Source organism: Rattus rattus, chromosome 9 (assembly GCF_011064425.1).
Source record: "Rattus rattus isolate New Zealand chromosome 9, Rrattus_CSIRO_v1, whole genome shotgun sequence".
Lineage (NCBI taxonomy): Eukaryota > Metazoa > Chordata > Mammalia > Rodentia > Muridae > Rattus > Rattus rattus.
Window position 1 is genome coordinate 43,782,232 of NC_046162.1, and position 21,878 is coordinate 43,804,109.

Below are 21,878 nucleotides of genomic sequence, written 5' to 3' on the forward strand. Positions count from 1 at the left end.
CCCTCTTCAGTGAGAGCTGGGCACCTCCCTCGTACCAACCACTTCTGTGTTATCATCTCCAATCCACGGAGGCAGATAATATTCTTGTGACAAGCAGGCCAGGAATTGCTCCCACTGTGATGGCTGCTTTTAAATGTCGAAATGCCACAACTTAGTGTCACCTGACACTAAGACACTAAGTGTCAGTCAGAGAGCCTTGATGGGGAAATTGTCCACGTCAGGTTGCTCTGTGGGAGCTTTGTGAGGATTTGTTTTGATTTGTCTTAATTGATGTGAGAATACCAATCCTAAGTGTGGGCAACATCTTTTGGTAGCGGTCAGATTTAAAAAGAAAAGAGGATACAGAGGAAGGAAGACATTGTTGTCTTGGCCTTCCCCCTCACCACTAAGTTCATTTGCCCTGTTGCTGCTGCTGTTAAGATGATGATGATGGTGCTGCTGGTGGTGGTGGGTGGTGGTGGCGGCGGTGGTGATTCCACCACTGTTATCAGAACAGCAGTTTCAGACTTCCAACGTGGACTGAGAACAAGCAGCTGCCTAGGACCCCTCCAGACCCCCAGAGAGATATTGAACTGCTGAGGCGCCCAGACTTGTGGACTGACTTTAGCCTCTCCCTGTTGTGAGACATCTGTTGTTTGACTATTTCAACTATATTGCTCAAGCTGATTTAATAACTCTCCATCTCCTCTCTCTCTGTCTCTCTCTGTGTGTCTCTCTGTGTGTCTCTGTCTCTCTGTCTCTGTCTCTCTCTGTCTGTTCATTCTACCATGTCTCTTTCTATGTCTCTCTCTGTCTCTCTCTCTCTCTCCCTGTCTCTGTCTCTCTCTCTGTGTTTGTGTTCTCTGTGTGTGTGTGTGTGTGTGTGTCTTCTGTCTCTCTCCCCTGTCTCTGTCTCTGTCTGTCTCTGTTTGTCTGAGGCTGTCTGTCACCTGTCTCTTTGCATGTGTGTATTCACTGTGTGTGTGTGTGTTCCTAAACTTCTTGCTTCTGTTTCTCCAAAGCCTGACTAACATGAGGATCTCCTGCACTTGAGGACCCAGGATGCCACTGTGTTGTCAATTTTTTTTGAGGGCAGTGCAGACCCACCACCCTTTTGCATGTGGGTGATATTCACTGGCATGGTGTACATGTCAGCCTGCATCCTAAACTTCTTGCTTCTTTGGTCTTTCTGTAAACAAAACCCAACCTAACATGAGGATACGAGACACCCACAGGACTCCAGGATGCTCACTGTGTTGTCCCAATCCCTTTTGCCCTCAAGGATCTCTCCTCCCCTTCTCCTTCCTTCCCTTCCCTCTCCTTCCTCCCCTCCCCTTCCTTCCCTTCCCTTCCCTTCCCTTCCTTCCCTTCCTTCCCCTCCCCCCCCCCCCTTCCCCCCCCCCTCTCCTTTCCTTTCCCCCCCCCCCCCCCCCCCCCCCCCCCCCCCCCCCCCCCCCCTCCCCCCCCCCCCCCCTCCCCTCCCTCCCCCCCCCCCCCCCCCCTCCTTCCCCCCCTCCCCCTCTCCCTCCCCTCCCCTTCCCCTCCCTCCCCCTCCCCTTCCCTCCTCCTCTTCCCTCCTGTTTCCCTCCTCCTCCCTCTTCCCCCCACTTTCCTCTCCTCTCCCCTCCTCACTTTTATTTTCCTTTTCATTTCTTCCTTCTTTCCTCTTCCCCCTCTTCTGAGAGAGAGAGAAAGAGAGAGAGAGAGAGAGAGAGAGAGAGAGAGAGAGAGAGAGAGAGAGAGAGCAAGCACATGTTTGAGTTCATGTATATGGAAGCCAAATGTTAATGCTAAGTGCCTTCCTCTGTTGCTTTCCACCTCAAGCTTTGAGACCAGGTCTCTTCCTGAGTCCGAAGCTTCCTGATTTCATTTGTTTCCTGATTTCATTTGTTTAGTTGGCCAACAAGCTGCAGGGACCCTCTTGGCTTTGCTTCCTCGGTGCTGAGATTACAGGTGTGTGTCACAGCACCTGGCTTTTATTTAGGTGGTAGGGACGTAAACTTAGGTCCTCGTGATTGCTTGGGAAACACTTATCAGGCAGAGCCATGCCCCCACCCTACTCCTAAGGATCTAATGGAAAATCCTTGGAATGAAATGCCAGCCAAACCATGGCATTTTGCCTTCACAAATTGCCTTCACTTGGAAACTGAGAGCTTCCTAGTTTTGTCATTTGCTGAGATCACATTCCAGATGCAGGTGACCTCTCCCAGGTCTGGGAAGGGCAGGAGAACAGAGGGACTGTTATCAGGAGGCTGATGAAGAGTTGATTGCTGCTAACCAGACTGGATTTGCCTTTTAAATTATTCATAAACACTAGCTTACATTGTTTATGTCCAGGCAGCTATCTAAGAACTAAATCAGTGGCTGCAGTTGGGAAAATGGCCTTGTTGGAAACACCAAAACCAGATTCGACATCTGAATTATTCAAAGAATAAATTTTCTTTGTTTAGGGGATTGCAACGAGATTTTTGTAATCTCATGATGGAAGGAAGGAAGGGAAGAAGGGAGGAACGGAGGGAGGGACATCCTATGCTTGCGTGGGTTTTGATTTTTTAACCTTGAATAATACTGACCTAAGTTTTTGTCCATTTATCCTGATGACTGATCCTTGTCCTGATTCTGGCCCTTTAGTTCTGAGCACAGTGTTATCTAGAGTCTTCTTGGCTTTATGTGTAAGAATGCTGCATGTGTAAGGTGCCTTTGTGAACTATTGGTTGGAGAAAGTGGAGACTTCCTAGAGTCAGACAAATCTCACATTCAGGATTCTTTAGTAAGGAGACCAACCCCAGTGGCATGGTAAAGGGGACAGGAAGCTCACTGGAACAGTGTCTAAAATAGACAGTTAGCTCAGAATGTCATCCTGTTTGGAGAACAAACACCAGAACTCTGCATATGACAAATGGGCGAGGTGCTCACAGAACCCCAGACTTGTGTTGAGACCTCTGGATTGCCACATTGAAGGATTAACAATTAAACTGAAACAGATCAGATTTTAAGTGATTAAAACCAGGTTCAAGCTACCACATCAATGGCTACATAGAAGGATTAACACATAAGCAGACATAAACCAGGTTTTACGAACTGAAGGCCAGCTTCAAGTTGCCACAATAATGAAATAGAGAGAAAAGTCGCATAATTGCATTACCACATGTGACAGTGCATACAATGAGATTTAATATACATTGATGACTGAAAACCAACAGAAAACCAAGTGTTCCTTGCTCTCTCAGCATGGAGCAGGTAATCTTCTTAGTGGAAGAGTATTCTTCTTTTCCCAGAGCTGTGAAGGATTTGCTGAGAGCAGTTCTGGTCTGCATGGTGTTGAAGGTCCTGCCATATACAATCAGGCCATCTCGAAATGTCCAGAGTCAGGAGGAAAACAGAGTTGTCAATTTCACTAATAAAGTAGCTGCATAAATGTGAACTCGAGAAACTCTAGAGGGAAATGTTTAGAGTAAACATTCAAACTTAGCAAGGCCACTGCACGAGACTAATGAGGTCAGTTATGTTTTATTTGGCATCAACAAAAGAGGGGGAAAGTTCACATGTACCTGTTACAGTATCTCTAAGGTGAAATACTTAGAAATAAATGTAATAGAAAGTTACTAGGCAAATCACATGGCATTGCAGGGGCAAATCGAAGAGGCCTAGGCAAACACAGGGCCCAGATGATGCAAAGTATAAAGATGTCGGTTCTTCCCAAATGAATCAGTAAGTTTAAATAACACTGTAGAAAATTCCAGAACGCAGAGATGCACCACTCCAAAACTTCCATGAAATGAAATGAAAAGGGCTGAGAATTCCTACAATAGTCATTTTCAGATGTCCGGATTGTATAAAGCTCTGGTGATTGATAATATTAGTACATAAGCCAGAAGTACAGTACTAGTACACAGATGGGAAGCTAGACTGGAAAGAGCTACCTACAGTGTGTGTGTGTGTGTGTGTGTGTGTGTGTGTGTGTGTGTGTGTGTGTGTGTATGTATGTGTGTGTTTACATGTGTGCATGCATGCATGTGCATGCATGTATATGAGTGTGTATGGATATGTGTACAAGTACTTCATAACAAAGCACCACACAGTCATGGAGAGGAGGTCTTCTCATTAACCAATGACAGCTCATGTCCACCCATGGAAAATGAATGAAGACCTTTGCCCTAGCCCCCCCCAACACACACACTAATGTCAGCTGAGTTTCATCTCTAAACACAAAGGATCTAATGATAAAGTTTCTGGGAGGCAATAGGGAAATGATACTTATGGACTGAAATTAAACTGGAAAGAAAGCATTGGGCCAGCTAGACAATGCTAACTTCAGAGCTTCTTGGATGATCCCCTGAGAGAATAAAGGACGATGACAAGATGGTGTGCAGAGAGATTCAGTGTGCGGACAGACTGTCAATGCGTGCGGCTGATGGAGACCAGTACAGTGTACGCTTAGCCATCTAGAAGTAAATAAGAGAAAAACATCACACAAAATGAAGCAAGCCACTGGAACAGCATTTAAATGGCCAATATGTTACAACAATTACGCTCAAAATCATTGGGAATAAGGGACACACGTAAACCACAATGAGATCTGTGAGGCGGCTTGAAACAGAAACATTTTCAGTGCTGAAGAAAAGATGTGGAAACGGCCGACGCTTCGTTGTTTGTGGGGTTACATTTGATACATCCACTTCGGAAAATAACTTTACCTGATGTTAGAAAGACGCATGCCCTATTCTCAGGCACTCTGCTCTAGTGTATGGTTAGCAGAAATACCCAGCTATGAAAGGCACACATGGGACTGTCCAGAGCAATGTTACAGCCATAGAGCTAAATGGGAAAAGCCTCAGATGCTCAAATGCAATGTCCACTGGAAAGAGTGGGTTAACGAGGGGTTGCTGAAGTGCAATGAAAACCAGCAAGCCAGACACAGGAAAATACATACCCTGAATGCCTAGACTAAGTCTAGGAACACAAAGCTAACCTATGGTGTGGTCAAGATAATGGTTACCAAGTGGGAAGGCTGGCTGAGTGGGTTTGGAGGCTGGCGACGTTAACACTTGTTGATCTCAGCAGAGCTCCCGTGGATGTGATCGTTGTGAGAAGCTGTATTAAATTGTTAAATCCTCTCCGTTGTGAGAAGTCTGTCTGAAATTTGTATATTTTTGTGAACATACTTTGAGCTTAAATAAAACAGTGCTTTGTTGTTTTAGAGGCAGGGTCTCATGTAGCCCAGAACTCTGGAAATGGGAACTCTATGTGTAGCTGAGGCTGACTTTGAACTCCTGATTCTGTTGACTCTACCTCTCTCAACAACAATAAACGGACTCAGGGGTGATAGTTCAGTGGGTAAAACCATTGCTGTGCAAACACGAAGACTTGAGCTTGGGCCCCACTCACATGAGAGCTGGACTTGGGGCTGTGAGTCCATCATTGGGGGTGGGCGGAGTAAGAACTTGAGGACCTCGAGGACTCCATGATCAGCTAGTCTAGCTGGAATGCCAAGTTCTAGAGTCAGTAAGACCTTGTCTCAAAAAGGAGAGGTAGACGGAGGGGGTCATCCCTCTCTCTGAGGAACTATTGGTTATTGGTGGGTGTTGAGCGTGGGAGTCACTGTCGTCATCTGGTGAGTCCCTCGGGCTTCAGCAAATAGCTCCATACCCATGTGAATGTCCCTGCTTATATTCAGCAGATCACAAAGCAAAATAAAATGAAAAACATGGGAGGGATAGAGGGAGAGAGGAAGGGAGACATACAGCAATAGGGAGGTGTTGACAGGATTAGGAAGAAGATAAGAGAAGGTTCAGGGAGAGTAACTAGATTGTGTTATATGCATGTATGAAATTGTCAAAGAATAAATTTAATTTAAAGACTCAAAATCAAAATGAGGGAGAGAGTAGTAGAGGAGCGGACTTGAAGTCGAGCTCTGGCCTCTACAGATGTGTGCTTATACAGGGCACCAGCACACACAAGGCACCAGCACACACAGGACACCAGCACACACAGGACACCAGCACACACAGGGCACCAGCACACACAGGGCACCAGCACACACAGGACACCAGCACACACAGGTCACCAGCACACACAGGGCACCAGCACACACAGGGCACCAGCACACACAGGGCACCAGCACACACAGGACACCAGCACACACAGGCCACCAGCACACACAGGGCACCAGCACACACAGGGCACACCAGCACACACAGGACACCAGCACACACAGGACACCAGCACACACAGGGCACCAGCACACACAGGGCACCAGCACACACAGGGCACCAGCACACACAGGGCACCAGCACACACAGGACACCAGCACACCAGCACACACACAAGAACACACAGGGCACCAGCACACACAGGGCACCAGCACACACAGGCACCAGGACACCAGCACACACACACAGCACACACAGGCCACCAGCACACACAGGGCACCAGCACACACAGGACACCAGCACACACAGGACACCAGCACACACAGGGCACCAGCACACACAGGCACCAGCACACACAGGACACCAGCACACACCAGCACACACAGGACACCAGCACACACAGGACACCAGCACACACAGGACACCAGCACACACAGGACACCAGCACACACAGGACACCAGCACACACAGGGGACACCAGCACACACAGGACACCAGCACACACAGGACACCAGCACACACAGGGCACCAGCACACACAGGGCACCTATACTTAATTTTGGTCTGGGACCAAAATAAGCAGGAACAAAGAAGGGAGAGAGGGCGATCAAGCATTACTGCATAGTGGGATCCGTGTAGCTCATTCAGCAAGGAGGACCCTGCCTGGCAGAGTTAAAAAAAAATAAAGAGGAGGGAGCCTTCTCTTCTCTTCTCTTCTCTTCTCTTCTCTTCTCTTCTCTTCTCTCCTCTCCTCTCCTCTCTCCTCTCCTCTTCCCCCCTCTTTCCTCCTCCTCCCCTCCTCTCCCCCCCCCCCCTCTCTCTCCTCTCCCCTCCTGTCCCTCTCCCTCTCTCCTCTCCTCTCCCCTCCCTGTCCCTCTCTCCTCCCTCCTCTCCTCTCCTGTCCCTCCTCTCCCCTCCCTCTCCTGTCCCTCCTCTCCTCTCCTGTCCTCTCCTCTCGTGTCCTGTCCTGTCCTCTCCTCTCCTGTCCTCTCCTCCTCTCTCCTCCCCTGTCCTCCCCTCTGTCCTCTCCTGTCCTCTCTTTCCTCTCCTCTCCTCTCCCCTCCTCTCCTCTCTTCTCCTCTCCTGTCCTCTCCTCTCCCTCCCCTCTCCTCTCCCTCCTCTCCTCTCCTCTCCCCTCCTCCCTCCTGTCCTCTCCTCTCTCCTCTCCTCTCCTCTCCTCCCCCCTCCCCTCCCCTCCTCTCTCCCTCTGTCCTCTCCCTCTCCTCTCTCTCCCCTCCTCTCCCCTCCCCTCTCTCCTCCCCTCTCTCCTCTCCTCTCTCCTCCCCTCTCCTCTCTCCCCTCCTCTCTCTCCTTTCTCTTCTCTCCTCCCCTCCTCTCCCCTCCTCTCCTCTCCCCTCCTCTCCCCTCCCCCCCCCCCTCCTCTCCCCCCCTCCTCCCCCCCTCTCCCCCCCCCCCCCTCCCCCCTCCTCCCCCCCTCCCTCCCCTCCCCTCCCCTCCTCCCCTCTCCTGTCCCTCCTCTCCCCTCCCTCCTCTCCCTCCTCTCCTCTCCCCTCCTGTCCCTCTCCTCTCCTCTCCTCCTCTCCTCCCCTCCTCTCCCCCCCTCCCCTCCCCTCCCCCCCTCTCTCCCCCTCCCCCCTCCCCTCCCCCTCCTCCCTCTTCCCTTTCTCCCCCCTCCTCTCCCCTCCCCTCCCCTCCCCTCCTCTCCCCTCCTCTCCTCTCCTCTCCTCTCCTGTCCTCTCCTGTCCTCTCCTCTCCTCTCCTCTCCTCTCCTCTCCTCTCCTCTCCTGTCCTCTCCTTTTCTTTATTCCAGTGACAGAAACCATCCACTGGGCTGATACCACCCCCTGATGCATGGTCCTACCCTGTTCTGTGGTGAGTGGGCGATGGGTTTATTGCCTGGGCAGTTGGATTTGCTTCTTGTTTTCTGCAGGTGTTTCACTGCACTGTAGTCACAACACAGCAAGTGCTGAAGAGCAGAAAATCAATAGAGAACTTGAGTTTATTGGGTCTGATCTTATGACTTCCTATTATGAAATAATTTTTAGAATTGAAATCTAGAAAGTGAGGCAAACCCACAAGTATATACAGGATTTGTAATAACTGCTTCGCTGTTTTCTGTATCTGATCCACCCTGCCTGTGATTCTAAACACCAGGTTTTTTTCTATTCAGCCCACACACACACACACACACACACACACACACACACACACACACACACACACACACACAGCACACACACACACACACACACACACACACACACACACATGGACATTTGCATGTATTCTAGCATATGGCACACTTGCTCACACACCATGGGCACATAAATTCCTGCCATGTTCTTGATCTCAGTTTCCCTACATGAGCAGTGATGGGGGCTAGGTGAAACAGCTTCTCTGATTGTACTTTTCTCAGACTCTAGATCATTGATCTGTGATCCTTGGGTCTCTTTTGAAAGCAAACAGTTAAGCTTGAGGTAAACACAGGCAGAGTTAAAAGCCCTCAGAACTGTGACTCTGGGAGAATCAGCTTGGTCCCAAGTACAGCCACATGGTTTCAGTTTCATCCTAAATAAAAATCGAGGTTTTTCTCCTGCCTGTAGCAGGGTTGTGGGTTGGGTTGGCTGGAACTCAGAGACATCTGCTTTCTCATCTCCAGTACAAACAACCCAGGATAATAACCTTCCTGCCCACAGAGTACTAGCTCTATCCACTCATGCTTCCGTCCTTCCTTCCTTCCGTCCTTCTGTCCTTCCATCCTTCTGTCCTTCCATCCTTCCTTCCGTTCTCCCGTCCTTCCTTCCTTCCTTCCTTCCTTCCTTCCTTCCTTCCTTCCTTCCTTCCTTCCTCCCATCCCTCCTTCCACACTATTTTTTACACCATGTTGGAAGCCCAAAGGCTTGAACAGAACCCCCAATACTATCAGACCCAAATCCCCATTTAGAATTGATCTATAACAACACACCCTCAGCAGGTGCGATGCCTTTGGCAGTGTAATTGGCCAAGGACTGCACAGCGCTCTTAAAGAGCATCCCCAAATGGGGACATCATGTGGGTCACCAGGAGCTGACCCTGAAGTGTCCATCACTCATGGTTGTCTAACTCCAGTAGCTGCCTGTGCAGCTTTCAGTGTTCCTCACAATGCTTCCCTCCCTGAGCGAGTAGAGAAAGCAAAGGCGCCCCTCCCCCAGCAGGGCTGATGGAGACACCCCCAGGCAGAGCCGCCAGGGTCAGTCTGGGTAGCCGCAATCAGCCTTCATGTGGTTCTCATGAGCAGCCGCATTAATGCTGCTCTTGGCTCAGTACAGCACATTACCTGGCTCCCTTTCAGCACAGAGGCTGCTCAGCGAAGGGTATAATTTCCTGACTCTAATGCATGACAAGGTTCACTTAAAGGATAAAATAAAATTACCTTGGGAGGCAGACACTGGGAAGTCATAGATATGACTTGGCCCACAGGGATACCCAGGGCTGGGCAGACTGGGGAGAGCACGAGTCCCCACTGCTAGTGAGAAGCAGTTTCCCTGTGACCCGAAGCCTCAGTTCTACTGAGTCAAGGCTCAGTGTGGCTACAGTAAAGATTCTTTTTGAGACTATGGGTGTCACCCCCAATAGTCCATTGAACTGGCTCTTTCCTGACTGGAATCCATGGATTTAGGTATATTTACCCCATGCTTTACCCACTGGCCTGCCAGCCCACTTTTTTCTTCTATGGAGATCCCTTGCAGAGCTTGGGCACTCTGCAGTCACATGCATAACATTACCCAGCTTCCTGAACTGTGCAGAACAACGTGGGGCAAGGACAGAGAGGGGCTGGGGATATGCAAGGGTTGTTGGGTAAATCATTGACTTTGAATAGAGCTTTTGAAATTGGAGACAAGTGTATGAAACAATGAAGAAGCCATCCTGGCCCATCTTACATTATCCCAGTCTGTAAAAGGACAAGGGACAAGAGCGAAGGGGGTAGAAGAAACTCAGCAGGAGAGCTCCTGTCTGGAGGTGGCAGCATGCAGAATCCAGCTTCTCTCGGAGCCTCTAGTGTCCGTAGGGTCCAGTGCCTTGGCATGGTGGTTAAGTGAGCAAGATGTTTCACAAGATGCTAGTGGAAACTAGATCACCAGCTCCGGCCTCAGTAGAGACTCAGCAGACCTGATTTAGTCACCCATACATGGCAGAGCTACCGTCAGGGTTGGATGAGCCCGGGCTCCCACTCCCTCACTCTGGGGTCAGGGTTGGAGTTAACTCTTGAAGCATTCATCTGTGCCCTGGGTCAGAATCAGTGGATTTTGTGTTGCAAGAAGGACACGGAGCAGCTGGACCCAAGGCATAAGCTTTCTCTATTTCTGTCTCGGCTTGGAGAATATTGAATATTGCAGACCTATCTCCAGCCTGTGAGTAGAAGATTCTTGATGACCTCTGAACTTACTGTGGAGATTGCAATGGAGAGAGACAATGATTATTAGACCTGCATGCAGACTTTCCCATAACCCCCTGAGGATTGGTCCCCTTATCATGATGTCCAACTCATAGGCCTTTGCCCCAATCACCTTACCTTGTTCTGCAAGAGAGGAACCTTGGGTAGGCTCAAGGTCTGTGGTTAAGTGTTATAGTTGTCACGCCACTGATTATTGAAATAGGAAGGGGGTAGGATCTATATCAGAGCAACAGCCACAGATAGACTACTTGGCTGGAGTGAGACAAGAGTCAGAGGATCCAAACTTGACCACAACATTCTTGGACAACATTGTCAAAACCTTGTCTCTCTCCAGATTGCTACTTAGAAGTCTCAGTTTTCAAAGCAGAGTCACTAAAGGCTTAGGCAAGGGATCAGTGAATGCAAGGCATGATGTTAGGTCTGCAGACTGGCAAAGGATGCTTTCTCTATCCTACTGGCTCATTTACTCAGCACCAATGAGATGAGCTTGGGACAGCCCGAGTCTCATTCACACAAAGGACTGGTCCCTTTGAGGGGACTGGAGTTCGGATGGAGACAGGCTTCAAGGAGGAAACACCGATTTTGTGAATATTCATGGAGTGAATTTCATGGTGGGGGGTTAGCACTGAGCATAACAGCTGGACGTGCAGGTTGCAGAGAGACCTAATTTTAGAGCTGTTTTGACATTTTTCCAAGGTTTAGTCACTGGTGCCTGGGATAAGAGGGATCCTTAAATAGAGAATGCTGCTTTCTAAAATGTGTGTCTGTCTAGTTGCTTCCTAGGCACAGAGAAGGTTCTAGCTAGAAAGGGGAAGGAGCTGCCATGGCAAACTGACTCTTTAAGAAAAAAGATTTATTTATTTATTTCATGTATGTGAGTACATTGTCGCTGTCTTCAGGCACACCAGAAGAGGGCATCAGATCCCCATTACAGATGGTTGTGAGCCACCATGTGGTTGGTGGGAATTGAACTCAGGACCTCTAGGAAGAGCAGTCAGTGTTCTTAACTGCTGAGCCATCTCTCCAGCCCCAGGTGACACTTTCTTAAGAGTTGAGTGTATAGCTATCTACCTCGTGGGCCTATTTCTAACAAACACTTCTACATAATTATGTGAGAGAAATGAAAACATATTCCCACAGACATCAAGACTACATAGCTTTCTTGCCATAGCCAAGAAGAAGAAATCACTTAGAAATCTACCATTAAAATGTACAAAGTCCGATAGAGCCAAGCAGTGGGTCTGAAATCATCAACAGTGTAGAGAGTGGAGACCTTCGGGCACATACTCCATGCATGGTTCAGTCATCCAAATTCACATGCAGAACAATTGAAGCCAAAGCAGAAGGGAAGGGACATGCAAGGGGGTCTTGTTTAGATGGAGTCCCAGAGCAGGCAGACTTGTCTGTGATAGAAACCAGATCAGAGGTCACTGTGGAGTAAGGAAAACTGGCTAGAAATGGGCATAAGGGAAACCTGTAGAATGTTGACATTATCTTGTCTTGGAAACATCCTATCTCTTCTCCTTTGTGCTTTTGGGTCAAGTAAAACAGAGTGTGTTTTTGTATATTTCCAGTCTTGACTCCTGGCATTCATTCATCCATGAGCCTCCCTTCTCTGTGGATCTAGAACTGGTACCCTGTAGGAGCCTGGCACAGGTATAGCCTTCTCCTCCTGCCCTGTCCTTTTGGAATGCTCCTGTAAAGCTCTCTACTCCTTCTTTTTGGCTCTTGATTACTTTCTGTGTTTTGTGTTCACAGTTGGTTATATCCATGAGTTAATTCCTTTGCTATATGGATCCTATCTGGTCCCTCATAGGCGTTCAATAAATAAATAAATAAATAAATAAATAAATAAATAAATAAATAAATAAATAAATAAGATGACTAATCTTAGTTGTCAACTTCTCTGGATCTGAAATCAACCTAAACAAAAGTTTCTGGGAATTCCCTTGAGTGATCTTTCTAGGTTAGATTGTTTGAAGTAGGAAGACCCAACCTAATATGGGCAGCATCTTCCAGTGGCAATCTAGACACAAGGGAAGAAGAAGAAAACGATGTGTTTAGTCTGCTTGGCTTCACTGTTGCTGGCAAGTTCATCTACTCTGTGGCTGCCTCTACCACATTACTTTGCTGATAATGGAACCAGCATCTTTGGGCTTCTAAAATAGACCAATGGCCAGCAGTTCTCTAGGAAACCTGCAGGCTTCACAGCTCTAGACTGGGACAACAGAGACATCCACCCTCCTGAGGTGAGAATCTCCAGGATTCTTGCCCTGTGCACTGTGAGGTATCCATTGTTGGACCACTCGGATCCTCTTTTAATATACGCAGTAAGCATGTGTGTGTGTGTGTGTGTGTGTGTGTGTGTGTGTAATTATTGTTCTGGGAATACTGAGTCTGCTGGGTAAGCATTCTACCACTGAGCTACAAGCTCTGCCCTCCCCCCAATCCAACTCTCCCCTACTGGCTTTGTTCTGTATTTGTTCTTCTGTATTTGTCAGGACTGCATTGCATGGTGCTCTGGGCTCCCGTCATTTTTCATCCGTGTAGGATGCGAGGAACACTGAACTTTGCAGGAGCATCCTCTGGGCCTCCTGAGAAGACTAAGCTGCCAACATTTCGTGGAGTAATTAAATGACAAATACCTGCAGGCTCTCAACTAGAAAGCAAGCAGCAGCGCAGCCTTTCCATATTCATAGGAGTTAATCAAATCTGAACACACAGAGGCCCTTCTCAGCCTTTGTCCTAAGGGTCCTAACTAATAGGTAGGGAAACTGAGGCTCACAGCGTCAAGACAGTCTCTTTCAAGGACACACTGGGCTTGTGCAGGGGAGGGCGTATATCAGCGTTTCTTTTCTCCCGTTTCCATGGAGAGAGGGCACGTCTGTGCCTCTCTCTGATGGGACAGAGTCAGAGGCATTTCCATCTTCTCTCCAACCCGTTCCTCTTCTGAGAAGAGGAAGCATTATCAGGTTGGGAGATTGCTGCAAAGAAGAGCTGCTGGCAGACACTGCCCAGCTTTCAAACATCCCAGTTTCTTCACATGTAGTGGGCTCAGGGTCAGGACTTCCTCATGCATGCCAAGGAGATTCAGATTCCCCAAGCTCCTCAGCCCTCACTGAGAGGGGAGATAACAGTCAGGCCTCAGCCCAGGGTGAATACCTCACAGCATCTCTATTGGTGATGAAGTTGCTAGCGTGTGGTGATCTTATGGGGCTTCCTGTGTGTGTTCTCAGAGTTAGGTGCAAAGAGCACTTTTGTGCTGTTAAAAAGTTTCTGGACAGGGGCTGGGGTCAGCCTGATTCTGGCTGCCTGCACAGACAAACTCCTTAAGGGCGATGGGAGAACTGGATAAGTGAGAGGAGTTGTCAGGAGAGAGCTGTCTCAGTTTCTTGTCTGAAGGACCAGATGGATGGGGAGGTTGCTTAGAACAAAGAAAGGACCACGGGAGATAGGGAGAGGAAGGGTTAAAGATCGTGCAGTCTGCAGGGGCTGCAGAGCATCCTGAGAGGAGTCCAGGAAAAAGGTGGAGACATAACCACATGGAGGTCCGAGGAGAGGCCTGGGCTGGTAGGAAGCATTCGGGCACGTGGGTGTGGAAATACATTTATATGGAGGGGACAAAGAGAGATAGGGAGAGAGAGAAGGAGAGGGAAAGAGACACAGAGAGAGACAGAGACAGAGAGACAGAGACAGAGAAGAGAGAGACAGAGACAGAGAGACAGAGAGAGACAGGGAGATGGAGACAGACATACAGAGACAGAGACAGACATACAGAGGGAGACAGAGAGACAGAGAGAGACAGACAAAGGGACAGAGGGACAGAGGGAGAGACTAAGAGGCAGAGAGTTTGAAGACTGGAGTGTGAACTCAGGAAAGGCTACACAGGGACTCGAAAGTTGAGCAATGGGTGGATGAAGAAGGTGAAGGGTAAGGAGATGGGGACCAGTAGCTTTGAAGCCAGGACTGTGCTGTGTCTGGAGCACTAAGGGTAAAGCCCACAGGCCAACAATCATAGTCTCTTGGGAAATCTCTAGATATGCAAATTCTTTCACTCTGCTTCAGACTGCTTCAGAGGCCCAGCTATCTCTGGCTGAACCAACACTCTAGTTTAAGATTGCATGGTGTCAGAGAGAACCTTCGTACACATTCCTCAGGTTCCTGGCTGCATTAGACGAGTTTTAATGCTACAATAAACACCATTTTTAAACTGATACTTGCAGTTGCTTATTGCTGGTATGTGTAAATGAGCTGATTTAAACTGATCTGTAGTACAGCAGCCTTGCCAAATTCCCGTGTGAATTCTAATAATCACATGATGGATTTGTTCCTTTGGATTTCCCGTGTGACTCCTGAATCAAATAGGAAGATGACAAGGAAGAGGCCATGGATTTGGAAATCAGCTCTCTCCATAGACTTAGGTTCTTAACTAATAGGTGGGGAAACTGAGGCTCACAGTGTCAGAACTGTCTCTTTCTAGGACACACTGGGCTTGTGCAGGGGAGAGCGTGTATCAGCCTTTCTTTTCTCCTGTTTCCATGGACAGAGGCTAATCTGTGCCTCCCTCTGATTGAACAGAGTCAGAGGTATTTCCATCTTCTCTCCAACCCCTTCCAGTGAAAGCTGGGTCACTGGAAAATGGTGGGCCCCAAGTTAGACTGCGAAGCATTTTGCTAAAGGTCCTGTGTTTTCAAGAGAACTTTCTTCGTATACTGGATTACAGACAAGCCAGATTCTCCCTTTTTGTCCCATTAGGACTGCCATACTTGCACAAGGAGCCAAAGTCAGAAGTTGGCCTTGTTGATTGACATATTTTCCATGTAAGTGGAAGGACACAATTTCCTCGAGTGTGGGCAGGATATTATTCTGGTTACTGTGGCCAATGATCCTGAGTTCCAGAGATGTGAAACCTTCAATTCTTAGGTCCAGACAAACCAGCATGATTCGTCCTGCTTATCTCTGACTTGGGTGACACATGACAAGGCCATAGAGATGTTCTGGGTGATGTTGCCTCTCGACTCACAGGACAAAGACTTAGGTGTAGTTTCCATCTCGTGCCAAAACATCGTTACTTTCTATCCAGTAATCACAGGCAAGAGAAGGTATTCTAGGGACAACCTAGAAGTGCCTCTGATTTTCAGTTTAAAACATGAAATTGAAAAAAGCCAAAAAATTAGAGCAAGTATGAGACTATGGGTTTCAAGGCAGAGATATTCCTTGGTATGTTCATCAGTACTTCCTGGCAGGGCCTTTAGATTTGAAGCCAGTCCCTTGGAAGATATCTGTGTGTGGAAAGATGATGGCTGGGATGTTAGAGGTGACCAAAGGTACTACAGTTGACACTAGGTTCTGATCCCTACAGCCAAGATAGAGATCCCAAGGCCACAGTGTCCAGACTCATATTGGTTTTCAGTGACCTCCCCATTGCCTCTCTCACTGTCTCTGTGGAAGGCTGAGTCCTCAAGGAATGAACCTTCCAAGTTCTCTCACCGCAGGCTGGGTGCTTGAGGATCTGGGTGTCCTGGTATCTGGCTCAGTAGGGATCCTGCCATGCCTCACCACTCTAAGTAACTGGCTTCAGGTCGGTTTTATTTGCATTAGGAAGAAATGGGAATGGTTAGATGTCAAGTCAGAAGCTCCAGAGTCAGACAGTTTGAAGCTGGGCATGGTAACACATTCCTGTTCCCAGGAGACAGAAGTAGGCAGGTTTCTGAGAGTTCAAGGCCAGCCTGATCCACAAAACAAGTTTCAGGTCTATCAAAACTACATAGTGAGACTTGTCTTTAAAAATTCTTAAGCTTGGGTTGGAGAGATGGCTCAGTGTTTAAGAACCCTGACTGCTTTTCCAGAGGTCCTCAATTTAATTCCCAGCAACCACATGGTGGCTCACAACCATCTGTTATGGGATCCGGTGCCCTCTTCTGGAGTCTGAAGAAAAAGTTCTTCAGCTTGGGGTTTAACTTAACTTTTCTGAGTCTGAGCTTCCTTATGTCAAATCTCTCAAAATAAGCCTACAAAACCCACCAGGTCACAGCCAACAGAGTCATAATAGAGGCAAGGACTCAGAATGCCAGACCATGGGATGGCAGAATGTTAGAGGACAAGTGGTTCACACATTCTCCACTATCATCCTATAGACACCTGTCAGTCATTTACAAAGACTTGAACCCAAGGCCCTGTCTACTTGAAGTCTTGAAGAGGACCTGGCTCTCTAATCCTGGGAAGGTAATGACCCACTTTTGCTAAGGTTGCAGGGTAAAGGAATCCAGTGCTGAGCAAGGTCTGCATTATACACAAAAGTCACACACTCCGGAGACATTCATGGAGGAACCCTCTGTGGCTACACAGATCTTGCAGTATGTCTAGCGACCCATTAAAGACACTGCTGCTGAGGCAGGGAGAGCCTTGGTCTCCTGGGTTGGGAAGAGAGTGAAATCCACTAGGCCTTGTGACATAGTAGGTGATGCCAGAATCCAGCTCTTTCTTTCCATTCCTCCCACTCCCTCACACTCTCTTTTCCCTCCTCTCTCCTCTCAGAAGCTCCCAGGCCTCAGGTTAAAGGTCAAAGTCACAGAACCGCACCAGGTCAGTCACAGGTCCTATACGCTGAACCTGTGGCTCAGGACACTGATACAGGAACAGTGCTGAGGGCGTAGGTACATAAGACAGAGAGAGAGAAGACATATTGTCTTTAGATTGTAGGTCATAGTTTTGGGCCAGAGGTCAGGCAGGTTTTATGGCTTTCAAAAGAAGCCACAGTTTCTGGGTTCCAGAAACCAGAGCTAATGGGATACAGGTTTCAGCTGCCCACAGCCAAAATGATTTCTCCTTTCTGACTTTTAATTTCTTACGTGGCTAAATGGAAACAGTGGCACCTGCATCTTAGAAAGTTTCTCTAAAGGTGGATGAGATTCTTCCTGGAAGCAGGATGGGCCAGGTTAGTACAGAATCCTCCTCCATTATAAATACCCAAATGCAAACTAATTGGTTAAAACAGAACTCAGCACCAAAGAGAAAATTCTCAGGATTTTAAGAGTGTGAGTTAAGAAACATGGACATCATGATCACACCACTAATCAAACTGAGCCATGGCAACCTTGTTTCATTCTTGTCATTGCTTAAGTAAAGGTCTTGCTGTTAGACTAGAACTTGCTACATAGACTATTGACCCAGAGATCCACCTGCCTCTGCCTCCCTAGGACTGGAATTAAATGTGTGTACAACCATGCCTGGCTACAGCAGCGTAATTTCAAGAGTTCCAAATTGGATGCAGCCCAAGCATCCTCCTCAGACAGAACAAGTAGAGATAAATTCAAATGATAGAACGTTGCAGACAACGACAAGAAAGAAGCTAGTTATACCAACAATGTGGATGAAATTTGCAAACAAAGCCAAGTAAAGAAGACCGTGGAGTGTTCGTGTTCTCTGAGTTTGTCCATAGATCGAAATAGAGATGGAGACAGGAGCTCTGAAATCAGGCAGTTGATGCATGACTCTATGCATTTGTCACAACCCATGGAAATTTATGTCACGAAGACTGAACTTTAATATATACAAGGCTTTTTTCTTTCTCCCTTTTTAAAAAAATAAACTAGGATGGCAAAACACAATGTTATCTGTAACAAATAAATATGTTAGAAATACATTGCGTGACAAAACTGAAGCATTGCGGGATGGTGAGAGCTGACCTGAGAAAGGCTGGAAAATGATGTAGTACTAACGACAAAACGACCCGTCCTCAAGGATCCTATAACTGAGAACGGAACCAAGGATGGACTGTACCAGAGGATTAGCCAGTTCCTGAATACTGGCCATACCTGAGGACAGAACTTTAGCTGACCATTTTGCTTCTCATTGGGACATAGGCTGGCTATTCTAAAGTTACATTATAAGCAATCTAGAGTTGAACATATAGGTTAATAAGTGGTGAGATTTCGGAAGCCAGATTTCTCCCCATAACAGAGACGTGCACATACAGGGCGGTGAGGCTAGGATGTATGCGCTGACGTTGGATTCAGGCCAGGGTATAATAGGGATACAGAAGGAGGCAAAAATAATTAAAACTCTGGATGCACAGAGGGGTTACGTACAGTCGTACCTTTCTTAGTTGTGTCCATTGACAGTTGCGTGATTTGGCCAAGCTGTGGGCTTAAACAAGTGCTCTGAGTACATTCAGGGCAGGCTGGGCATTCTTTTATTTTCTTTTATTTTTCTTGGATATTTTATGTATTCACATTTCAAATGTTATCCCCTTTCCCTCCTCTCCCATACCCTGTTTCCCTGCTTCTATGAGGACACTCCTACTCCTACCCATCCACTCCAATCTCAACACCCCAGCATTACCCCACATTGGGGAAATGAACCTTCACAGGACCAAGGGCTTTTCCTCCTATTGATGCTGGACAATGCAATCCTCTGCCACATATGTGGCTGGAGCCATGGGTTGCTCCAAGTGTACTCATTGGTTTGTGGTTTAGTCCCGAGGAGATCTGCTGGGGTCTGGTTAGTTGATATTGTTGTTCTTCATATGGGATTGCAAACCCCTTCAGCTCCTTCAGTCTTTTCTCTAACTCCTCCATTGGGGTCCTCTTGTTCAGTCCAACAGTTATCTGCAAGCATCCTTATCTGTATCAGTAGGGCTCTGGCAGGCCTCTCAGGAGACTCCCATATCTGTCTCCTTTCAACAAACACTTCTTGGCATCAGCAATTTTGACTGGGTTTGATAGTTGCATAAGGGATGGATCCCCAAGTGGGACAGTCAGTCTCTGGATGACCTTTTCTTCAGTCCCTGCTCCACTCTTTATCCCTCCCATGAGTATTTTGTTCTCCCTTCTAAGATACTTTGGTCTTCTTTGAGCATCATATGATCTGTGAATTTTTTTCTTAGGTATTCTGAGCTTTTGGGCTAATATCCACTTATCAGTGAGTGCATACCATGTATGTTCTTTTGTGCCTGGGTTACTCCACTCAGGATGATATTTTCTAGTTCCATTCATTTGCCTAAGAATTTCATGTAGTCATTGTTTTTAATAGCCAAGTAGTACTCCATTGCATAAATGTATCACAGTTTCTGTATCCATTCCTCTGTTGAAGGACATCTGGGTTCTTTCCAGCTTCTGGCTATTATAAATAAGGCTGCAATGAACATAGTGGAGCATGTGTCTTTGTTGTATGTTGGAGCATTTTTTGGGTGTATGCCCAGGAGTGGTATAGTTGGGTCATCAGGTAGTACTATGTTCAGTTTTCTGAGGAACCTCCAGACTGATTTCCAGAGTGGTTTTATCAGCTTGCAATCCCACCAACAATGGAGGAGTGTTCCTCTTTCTCCACATCCTCACCACAGGCTGAGCATTCTAAGGTATTAAGATGAGATATACTAAGTGCATTTCATCATTCAACGTTGCCAGTGCAAGCAGGGTTTGTTGGGATGAGCCCTATTATAAATTGAGGAACATCTGTACATGACATTCCGAGACAGGTAAATTGAGACAGTTGCAAGGGGTGGTGATGTAGGGGAAGCTTAGCAACTATGACACAAGGGAAACTTCTAAGGCAATGAACTGTTCTGAGTGATGAATCCGTGACACTTTGTATTGATTGAAAGTCTTGTAACATCACAACACAGCAGAGAATCCTAAGGTGTACAGTTTTTACAAGACCATTTAGGAAGCTGAGATGCCTACTGACTGTATCATAAATGAACGGAACAGCTCCCTGAAAGAGACGAGGGGATGGCAAGGAGAAGAACCTTGGAAATAAGTCCATAAGACAGACAACTGCATAAGAACTTTGTATTTGAAGAAGTAGCTTTCTATGGGGCATGGAGCATTCATTCCGAATCCTCTTTACATGCAGGTGAAACCAAGTGTAGGGGGCGGTGGGGAGGGCCCAGCTCTCTCACTCTTAGTGAGGAGGCTACAGATAGATGAGAGGGGGAACTGACAACCCACATGGTAACTAGTTAGCATTACAGACACAGTATGCATTTGTCTTTATCTCATGAGAGATACAGAAACTAAGTATTTGGAAGCATATGTGCATACACACAGGTCAACACACACAAAGATCTCTTATTATCATGTAAGTTCAGATGAGAAGCAACTCCATTGGCCTCCATTTACCCCAGGGAATATATCCCAAAGATCCCCACGTACTGTGGATTGTTGCCAAGCTCTGTGTATAGACTCGGGGTCTTTATGTACAAACCTAGCATACTCTATACTTTATATGTTACACACAACATGCCTCCTCTTGTGGATCACCATATCATCTCATGGCTGACCCTGCCCACTGTGCCTTGGTTCCACTATTATGAACTCTAACCCTCTGAAACCATATCAAAATCCCTTTTCTGATATTCCAGTTGAATTTGTAAGGAAGTTAAAATTACATGTATGATGACACCAACGACTGAGAGTGTCTCTAGCAACAGGACACATTCCTGTTACTCTCCCTACTATAGCTTCATGGGAAGGGGAGCCCTGTGTTTTGCTGATTAAACTGGGTGGAGTAGAACTCACGGAAGCTTATAAGGTCCGGTTACAGGAAGAGCTGACACTGGTTCCAACTTCTCAGGCAGGAGAATTCAGTCTCTCGTTACCTTCTAGCAAACAGGGGTGGGGCATTTCCATGTGAGTTTGAACGAGGCAAAACTGTTCTTGTTAAGGGAGCAAATTATGACTCTGAGACTCATCGGGAAATTCACAGATGCTTACTTAAAGCCGAACTGACAGCCTTAAAGAAAGGAGGAGGAATATGGATGGAAGACTCTGGGGGAGAAAAAGTGTTTGGGAAAATTCAAAAATTCCTGGAGAGAGAGATGGGAAAAGAGCAATTAGTGGAGCTCGGGGAATTCTGCGGAAGAGGGGAGGGGAGGAAGTAAGAGGGAGAGGGGTCAAGGACACTGCAAGAAAACCCACAGATCAATCAACCTAGGCTCACAGAGACTGAACCGATAATCAGAGGGCCTGCATGGGACTGACCTAGGCCCTCTGCGTATGTCACGGTTCTGTAGCTTCGTCTTCCTTGGGGATCCCTAACAGTGGAAGCAGGCGTTGTCTCTGACTCTTTTGCCTGCTTTTTGGACCCTTTCCTCCTACTGGGCTGCCTCCTCAAGTCTCAGCAGGAGGAGAGGTGCCTAGTCTTACTGCAACTTGGTATGTCATGGCTGGTTGACATCCATGGGAGGTCTGCCTTTTTCTGAAGAGAAATGAGGAAGAGTGGGGCTGGAGCAGAGGAAAGGTGTGGGGAGGGGTGGGAGGAGAGGAAGGACAAACTGTGGTCAGAATGTAAAAAAGAAAGAAAAAATTTATATAACAATTATATAAAAAAATTGAAAACAACTGGAACAGA

General features: G+C 47.3%; 1 long non-coding RNA gene across 1 annotated transcript; it reads left to right on the forward strand.

Annotated features, from left to right (window-relative positions):
* Positions 1-16,667: 16,667 nt before the first annotated feature.
* On the forward strand, positions 16,668-18,136 carry LOC116909346. The gene is made up of 2 exons (XR_004389067.1): positions 16,668-16,751; positions 17,726-18,136. It is a non-coding gene; the product is annotated as an uncharacterized LOC116909346 (long non-coding RNA).
* Positions 18,137-21,878: the final 3,742 nt, after the last annotated feature.